This window comes from Trachurus japonicus, chromosome 13, assembly GCF_045865225.1.
Source record: "Trachurus japonicus isolate A0001 chromosome 13, Traja_1.0".
Classification (NCBI taxonomy): domain Eukaryota; kingdom Metazoa; phylum Chordata; class Actinopteri; order Carangiformes; family Carangidae; genus Trachurus; species Trachurus japonicus.
Window position 1 is genome coordinate 24,768,738 of NC_140919.1, and position 10,207 is coordinate 24,778,944.

A 10,207-nucleotide genomic window follows, 5' to 3' on the forward strand; every position below is an offset into this window, starting at 1 on the left:
TGCACTCTGAACTTAGTCAGAAACATTTATATAACCCACTCAGTATTCCTGAAAGTGCAGTCTGGTTTCATACGGTTTCAGACTGAATATGCCTGAGTTGAAAAGCTAGAGATTTAAAAAATAGTCAAAGTCAAAATACCACAAAATATTTTCACACTTGGCTTGACATGGAGAAGTTAGTGTTGTGCTAAATACAAAAGGCAAAGAAAACAGATGATACGTGACTACAGTAAAACATCCGTTGATGCTTCAGCGCCACAGACAGAACAAGTAGCAGACAAACCATTATAACGTCACACAAAAAATGTCTCCACCAACATTTCCTCATTGTTTCATTTGAGGTTTGTCTGTCACTCTTTTAATCCCATCATTTTGCTGCCACCTTGTCCTCCAGAATGCTTAAATAACGCCCATTTCAATCATCTTCTGAAAATGTAAATAGTAAGCCCTACACTAAATTTTAATCATTTTTTGAACTATTGACATTGTACCATTGTTTTAGCAACTGGCAACACTACAAGTACCACCCCGGCCAATCATTGTTGATGACCGATCACGACCCTGCACAAGTTCATAGGCCATTGGAGAGGCATCACAACAGAACAGAACTGTCATTAATGGCTACCACTGTGTGTGATGCTAGCTGTCTTTTGCTCAGACACAAAAAAGAAAAGGAAGAAAAAAAGGGTTGTGGAGCTGTTCCTGGGTCTGGTGAAGAGGACAGTATGGACTGTCCTCCAGAGAGAACATGAGGTACGTTAACATGTGTAACGGAGGTCTGCGGGTAAACCTCAAAACCATTCATTGGCATTGCATAAATGAAGTGAACTAACATACAGTAGCTTCACTCTGTGTAAACAATGCATCAGAGTGTTTTTGTCATCCTTTTGGTCAACGTCAAGGTTCATGTCATAGGAGATGTCAGCCAACGCTGAGAAATTAAAAACATTTCTTGACGGATGCGGCGCCTCTCCAAAATGGACGTTTTGGTAGGCGGTGAATGCAACAATCCCCAGTGGATCCCGGGCGTAACATGCTACACTTTCCGTTGGGGCGTCGTAGAGTGTCCTGACTGTCAGTTACACTACACATCAATACGTTGACAAAATTGTGTGAAAATCGGCCTGAATTTGTGTAATCTGGTCCGCCATTAACAGTGTTTGGGAATTAATTTTGGCACCGTCTCCATTTGATCTCAAGGAGGAACTAATTGCATTTTGGTGGAAAAAGGTCAAAGTTCAAGGTCTCTCACAGAAGACATTTCTGGCTACGACTCACAAAGTCATACACAAATTGTGCCACAGTTCAACTCAGATGTAAATGAGGATGAAATAAAGATGGCAATTTATTTAAAAATGATCAAAGGTTATTGTGACATCGTAATGTTCTGCAAAAAAACATCTCCTGCTGTTATTCACGTAGATTGTGACCATATTTCCTGCAGTGGAGGTTATTCTACATTTTACTTATTGTCGTGTTGTTTCACTACTAAACAGGAGTCTCAACCTTCTTTACTGAGCATGCACGTTTTTATCAACAACCTTCTTCATTTCCTCAGTCAGGTAATGACAACAACATAGCATTGCCACCTACTGGCCTGGCGTAGCATTAACATTTAGATCAGAACACAACACTCATGAGGCCCTAACCTTTATTTAGTGATTCTTGCCTTATCTTTACCAAACATTAAACCACAGCTCAGAAAATTCTTCTGTTTTTTTTAAGGCATTGACACCTATTTTAATCATATACCTTTTTAATCTATAGATGAACAGATGGATGGGTTTAAAAGGGAGCAGAAGCTGTGTGACTTACTTCTCATTATAGTTTACACATATATTATGAGGGACCCCTCACCCATCACATACAAATACACAGTGCCAGATGGATAATGTAGGTTAAGTAGCTTCCTGACAAGATATGCTATGCTGCTGTTCAGCTACAGAATGGCATCATGTGATTACATGTATTATTGTAATGAGCTGATAATCTGCAATTACTGGCCTCATTTATACTTTGATACCAAGTGAGTTATAAGCTAATAAATTTCATTTGGTAAGCGATAGCAAAACACATGCACAAAGATGGTTTTTATGTATATTTTGAAAGGGAGATGAATATTTCAAGGCTCTTCTGGGATTATGAGTTTCAACCAAAAGATAGTACAAGCAGGGAGATGTACGGGGTAGCAGTGTCAAGAGAGTTTCTGTGCTGAAGCCACACCAGCATCAATAATTCTGCATGGATTGCCTGGCATGCTTCAAATACAAGTCTACCCCTGCCCACCCCCCAACATACACGTCTATACAGAGGGAGAGAGAGAGAGAGAGAGAGAGAGAGAGAGAGAGAGAGAGAAAGAGATGATGCTGAGTGAATTAACTCTTCTATGAAGCATGAAAAGCATTCATTGTGTCATTATGTAGCACATCTACAACTGCACTCATCCGGCGAAGCAGTTCAGTTTCGGAGAAGCTTCCACGAATCTACTTCTCCTGCAGTGCCCTGCGGTTCGGCTTTCCCAAGAAAGTGAGATCTCTTTACTCAGCCTGGCAACCTTTGATCCAGCAAAAATGGAGTTATCACTGATGGCAGCACAGGTAAAGAATCATAAACACATTTACCTGCTATGATCTTACTTTTCAGACTTTCAGCTAACTAATTTCTACAGTTCTTCTTCTAAGAAGGTGTAATGTGCTAAGCTGCACCGCTGATAATATATTGAGTGTCACCTTATTTGTTTACAAAAGTAGACCAACCAAAGTTCAGCACTGGAAAGTAAAGAACAGAAAATACTGCAAAGCAGTTTCATGCAGTGAGCATTGATTTTCTTGTTTTTTGCTGCTTTGTACACTGTAAGTTTCTTTTTATTTTATTTTATTTTAATTATTTGTAATAGTATCAGTGTCAGATTTTTTTAAAATTAAAATATTAATAACCCTCAACATCATCTCACAGTTATCAGGAAATCACTCAGGTCTCATCAGATAAAACATTATGTAATGGATGAACTTGTAGAGCACACTGCAGATGCTGCAGGGTTTATTTTTTTTAATCAAGAATGCAGGGAAAATTACATGGGAATGAAATATAGTGTAGATGCACTCACCAAGTTACTCAAGTGTGATTAAAGTTTTTGTAGTATGTTTGTAGTATATTTGTTAAGTATATTTGCATGTTGTAGTTACAGTTTCAGACATCGCAGAAATACAGAGATGATTCAGGAGCAGACTGCAAAGTGGCCTCTCCAAAAGATGACACACATGCAAGGGGATTTTTTTCTAACTGAGTGGAGTGAAGCATCCAAGACCCATTAAAACATGTTCCGTGTTTAAGGTTAAGAGCATTTGACAGATGCTGAATATTGCTTCCTACCCTCACTCCTTCATTTCGCACAGCATATTTTGTTGTTTCAAATAGTCTGTGGTTTCTATCATCGCATTAAGCTGCATTACTTATGAGTGAGAGAAAGACTTGCTCTTTTCAACCACTAAGATTCGAAGTTATAACACTTTACCTTTCTGATCCCCAGGAAATAAAATTTATATTTGCAAAGAGCCGAAATAAAGAGATTCTGTGCTCTGTTTGAAAACTCTCATGCATCTTACTGGTGTGTTTGTGTCCCCCTGCCACAGTTACTGCAGCAGTTTCATCTATTCTGTTGCTCTGCATCATGTTGGAGAAATTCTTGTCCCATCTCTTGCCTGCTCCTTATACCCATCTCTGTTTTTCCTCTGACCCATCATGCTTAGCTTTAAGGATCCTCAGGGCAGAGCTTCATGTCACAATGTCACAGTCCTTTCTGGGATATGTAGCCTGTGGACATGTTTTGAAAGCAATTACTGTGCTAAAGCTTTTAAGTGGGAGCCCTGCTCTCCCTGCATGTGCTCTTTGCAGCACTGAGCCACTGCTACTTTATTGCTCCATTTACAGGAGGAAGCATTAAGAAGTTTTTTCTTTCTTTTCTCTTCTCGTCAGAAAACATAATGGGTGGAGTGTTGATGATGAGAGTTGCATTTTACAGCTATGAATACGGAAAAGTTTTAACCATGAATATTTAATGTCTAAATGTTAAACTGTGATATTTGCTTATGGAACACACACTAGATAGTGTCACTGAGACTTAGCTACTCCTGCATTTAAATTCACCCTAAAGTTTTGACCAAGTAAAAAAGTAACCGTGTGACACAACTGCAATAATCAATGACATGGTCTGAATACTGATGACATCTGCCACAGCAGTGAAGATTTATAGGGTCCAAATCCCCTGCTGCCACTCTGCTTGCCAGTGAGCTGCTTGCTATGATGCGGAGTTGTGCCACCTACTGGTATCTTTAGAGAAAATTACTCTTTCTGTTCCCATTTTTTCTTGAACAACTTGAGCTTTCTCATGTCAAAGATTTCATAACACTAACATGCATCTGGAGTGATTTCCTCTTGCGTGACACATGCAGCAGTCCTAATTGTGCAGATCCCTGCAGTGTACCCTGTCCAGCTGTGCAGATTTGAAGGAAAATCTCCTTTGATATCGGCTAATCTTCTGTGTAAAGACACACAGACACTTGTCCAGTTAACATCTAAAATTTAGTAGTATAGGGCCAAACAAAGCAAATTCATGGTCTTTCTGTTTTTCTGTATGGAACAGTATTCCCCTTTAAGTTCCCTGATTGTTGTTCCTGAGTCTGTCTGCTCCAGACGTGAACCCTGTCTGGCTGAAGGAGTTTGATGGAAAGCCTCATCTGATAGCCATCTGTTCTCCGATAGTTAATCAGGTGTGCTCAATGTGTGGTCTTTAATCACCCGACGCTAACTGTCTCTGAGCACTCTGCAGTCAACACCTTGACGCTCTTGCTACCTGGAACTGTACATCTCAAAAAGTTGGTTTCTTAGACATAAAAGTAGAGGAGTAAAAACAATGTTGCAATTTTTTAAATCGAAAGGCTTCACTTTATACAAAGGGGACTTACCGTTGGTGAAGACTTAGGTTTTGTACTTCGGTCAGTCTTGTTAAGCATCATATATCGAGGAGTACAGTAGGCCTATTTCTATTTCTGAGTCCGATCATTTACATGATGACTCCTGTTAAGCTCTTTGATAAACTATCTGTGTTGACCTTGTGCTGATAACTTGATTCTCTCCATCTTTTTTACCTCAAACCTTCTTTTTCCGGGTGGTGAATGTTAGATTGGTCTTAATTAAGTCCTGTCTATCAAATCGTGTGTGATGGAGAGTTAGGTCAGATTACCATCTGTTACAGAGTTTATCAGCTTCTTCAGGAGAAGGCGGGGCATCAGTTTGACGTCAGCTAATAATTACCGTTTTTGTGAGTGATTGCACAGTCACTTATGAGTCTCATATCACCTCTTCTCTGAAACAGCAAAGGATTAAACATGTTTAGGATGACATGAAGCTGAGAAATGCAAATGCCACTAAAGAGACTACCAAGGGCTACAAACTCAGGTCATACTGCTGAATGAGTTGCACAGTAAAGCTTAATCCAGGAAGTTTTAGTTTCAGCCCCGTTATGAACAACTGGAGTCCAGAAACAGCTGGAATAGCCAGGTAATGTGTCCCCTCAGTACCCGGACTTTTGATTAATCAGCTCAGTGTGAGGACTGATGTGAACTTTCTGTGTAACCTGACAGGACAGATGCTGGAGTCATTTGAGGTGGAAATGCGTCTATATTTTGAATTTTGATTATAATCCAAATTACTTCACAGTGTCTGTTTCTCTGTGATTTCATCGTAGACAGTTGAGATAACTTTACTATGATGGTAACCAGAGGTTATGTGTCTAGGCTACTGAACACATTAAGCATAGTGAGGGATGAGTCACCCATAGCACGCATAATATAAGCTCTGTAGTGCTTTATTTATTCAGGATGGATGGCATGACAGATTAGAAATACACACACACATCAGATGTGCGTGTGGATGGACACAATTGCACTTTTGTTATGTAAGTGAGTCAGCCTGCATCTCACTTTAGGATTAGTCTCTATGATGCCATCACTGACACTTGATTGTCTGTGCTATCAGAGCGAACTAATGTATTCATCTATCTAACAGGATTTATACCTAAATACATTGAAATTGTGATTATTACATTAGTGGCATTGCATGCAATATTGATATTTTGGATTCAGGTTTGAGAGGGATTTCATCATCAAGTCTTTTCATATTATGGAAACAAGAACATTTAAATGGTGGTGTTATGGTGTCCTGCTAAACACAGATGAACATCATTATAAGTCTATTGTATTCATGACTGTGAATTCCCATTGTATATTTAATCATGTTGCTTAAGCTTTAAGCAAACAGTTCATTCTCTGGGATAGCATGACAGTGCAGTATTATCTCTATTGCAATGTGAGATTTTTTGGTTTATTAGAGGATTAGGATAATATCTTTCACACAGTATGTATCACTTACTATATTGCATTACAACAATGTAGCTTTACACAATCCCCCAGAAACATCCCAGATAAACCAATCTATAATACATTATAATGGAGCATGTTAGAAAAAGAGGGAAATAAATATTTTCAGTCACTTCTAGTGCAACATTATGTAAGTTATATGCACACATGCTATGCCTGAGAACTATGTGTGAAATTAGATGTAATTACTTTCTTTACCTTTGATTACAGTTGTTACAGAGAAAATTTGCTTGTAGTGTTGTAATCCTCAAGAATTCAGGACTAGTGGATGAGACAGCAAACGTAGGTATCTATTTACAGTTCATTTAAAAAGTTGAAATCATGAGTGAAATGTTGAAAATGCCACATGGAGGGGTACAGGATGTCAAATAGTATGTAAACATTAAGTTCAGTGAGCATGTAAATTTCATTATGTAATCTTAAATTTGTAATTATTTTTTAATAAGAACTTTAAGGATAAAGGTATGCTACCTTAAAATAAATACAAAACCCACGGGCTGTGAATTGAAAGTGCTCAAAGCTGGAGGTAGATGTATTCACCAAGCTACAATACATAAAAGTGACATGTGCCTTCACTCACATCATCATACATTTATAAGTGACAAGAGTCTCTGCCCTGTGATTTATAAAGTGGGACATTTCTCTCTGGATAATAAAAAAAATAGGCCAAGTTTCATCAGAGAAACTTGGGATACTTCACCTATCTGTGCGTGGAACAGTAATGGAGCTGGTGTGGCTGTTCGACAGAGCACAGAGTCAATTAAATGGAGCGTGAACATGAAACATATAGTATGGTGAGAGTGATCGAGAGGCGTGTTTGGAACGCATTGTGTCTGTGTGCAGTCTCTGCACGCATGTCGTTTGTGTGCACACTGTCTACTTGTGTGTGTTCGTGCTTATTCACTAACTTTCATAACATATTCATATCTTGTTTACAGACAATATTAGTGAAAAAAGAGTCTGAAAGAAGCAACATTACAAATTATCCACTGCTTAGTTTTAAAGGATAAATTTTACTTTACTTACTTTACTTTATTTGTTTATTTAGTCGGGACAATGCATATTAATGGGCAGTGAATGCTAGAGTACCCACGGTAAATACACTGGATTTAGCACATGTGCTAAATTACATCCGTAGTCTCCAAAACAATATAACAGTTAACATAAAAAGTCCATAAAGACGGAGGACCAGTAGAGTAGAGAGTAGTAGTAGTAACAGAAAAAGTACATTTACATAGTTACAGGGTTGGACATGATTCTTTGAATTGTAAAAAAAATATATATAATCTATATAGCTGTGATTAACATGATTCATTGAAATATAAAAATATATATCTATACACGTCAGAAGAGGGGGGCCATGACATGCAACATGTCCCCCAGGTCTTTATTTCTCAGCTGTACAATTGTATAATCCTGCTTTAAATGTAAAGTTGATTAAATATGAATATTCCCATTGGCTTCGTAAACACGGATTATCAGTAATCTGTTGTCTGATTTTTGTAATATCACCATATCTTGAATATAAAAATGTTTGCGTTTGTTGTAGTTGGACACATGGTACATGGGTATGGGGGGGACAACATATAACAAAAACACCTTAATCCATCATGTCTTAGAGGCAATAATATTATGAAAAGGTATTTTTAATTCTCAGGTATTATGCATTTATGGGAGCCTCCATACTGGGATGAGATTGTGCTATTTTACTGTATCTTTGCATGTACACACACGTGAGCATGTGTGTGAGTATTATGAAATCTGTGTAAGGTCATTTAATGATGTCAGTGAATGCTGTTCTTCACTCGTCTGTCAGGCTCTGAAGCCCCCAGAGGAACTAAGCAAAGATTCAACCAGCCATGAGAGGAAGCCTGTATGTCTCTCTTTCTCTCTCCTCCTCTCACTCACAATAACCTACACACCGGACACCTCCCTTCCTTCCCTCTTCTTTCTCTCTTCCTCTCTTTCCTCTTTCTCTCCATCAGTTATTCTTTCTCCCTTCATTCCTGTCACGTCTTCACTGGGCTCAGGCCTCCTCCGGACATAATCTAACGGCAGTATTTTCTTTTCATCACACAGCTCAGTAACTCAGAAATGATTTTCAGCTGCTTCTACATTTTGATTTAGTTTGCTTGGTGTCCATTACTTCAGGGCAAAGATCGTCACCAAGCGAGAGTCAATCAAAGTGTACTCAATCAATTTAGCTTGTATTTAAGCAAGAGACAATGAAGTCACAGGTAAAAATTTAAATGTATTGCCTTGACAAAATACTTTGAATTCCTTTTAGTGTAATTTCAAACTAAGTTTGATTTTAATGCAAATCTGAAAGAAGAAAACACATTGATAATCTTATTAATGATTTACTAATCGATTACCGGTATAATGCTATTATATGTGTGCATATAAAGACCCGACACAAAAATCAGCGCTATGTCCTATGTCCTATATTCTCAGCACTGTTTATTTAATTTCATCAAACTGATAATGATACTCAACTCATCCGAAAATGCCTCATCTTGAATGTTAATTGCATTTTTCTGTCACATTGGCAGTTTTGTAAGAGGAGCACATCATCTTTTGTCCAGAGCTTGGGGCTTTGTTTTGCTGAGGCACCATCAGTGACCTCGCCACAGGACGCGATCTGTCTGACAAGATCTTATTATGGCCATGAATGAGGCTCAAGTTTTTAGCAGTGTGGTTTTATAGATGGAAATGTCAGCCAGTCGTTCTACCTCTTCGCTCAAGACTAAAGAGTGAGGATCTCTTTGTCTTCACCCTTTCCTTCCTTTCCTTCTGTGACAGATGTTTCAGAAATACGAGGAACAGCTGGGTGCTGTGGGCCTGTTTATTCACCCTTTCATTTCTTTCTCTTATTTCCTTCCCCGATCTTCTTTCATCCTTGTTTCTTTGTTAAAGCAGTCACAGATGGAGACCCACATTTTCCAACCCTGGAAATATATTTTTTTGCCGAATTGAAGTCATAAAAGTCAAATATAATCCTCCTCCTCTTGGTCAAGTTTTTGTAAGTGGGAGACAATGTGCACAAGGCTGAAATATTGCTCTCGCCCAGGAGCAAACTTCATGTCAAAGGCTGCACTAATAGCTTGTGAAACAAATAGCTTCTGAGACAAATGCCTCATAAATGATAAGTGAGTTCTGGCCCCCTTTTACTTTGCCCCCCATCTTTGAAAATTAATTAAGGGAGAGTTATTGTTTTCTTCACCCAAAACCCCCTTCAATTTTCCTAATTTTAAATAACCCCCGGCCTCCACTGTCATTGTGTGTGTGTGTGTGTGTGCAGCCAGTGATTTGTGAATGTGTGTCCCTGCTATACACGCGTGTGTGCGTTCCTTTGTGCCTTTTGTGTGCGTGTATGTCTGTGTGTACGTTCACCAGAGGCACTTTCTGAATTTTCCTCAACCCTCTGTCACTTTCTTGGACAGACAACCACCCACACACGCAGGAACGCACACACACACACAGACAGATATAGCCGACTGACGAAGACTACCAAATGAGCTTCCTACCTCTGAGCCCCCACAGAAGACCCACTCACAGATGGGCACAGGAAGCAGACACATATGTCCACTTATTAGCTATACACAAAAGTTATGAGCACTTGAAACATCATGAAGCAAAGACTTATTATTTTTCAAAGATCTGGAGGATTTAAAACTCCCACAAGCCCTGCTGCACTGTGTGCTATTCCAGGATGTCCTATGCATCTGTCTGCATCAAACCACTCACTGCAGTGGTGTTATAGCCTTTGG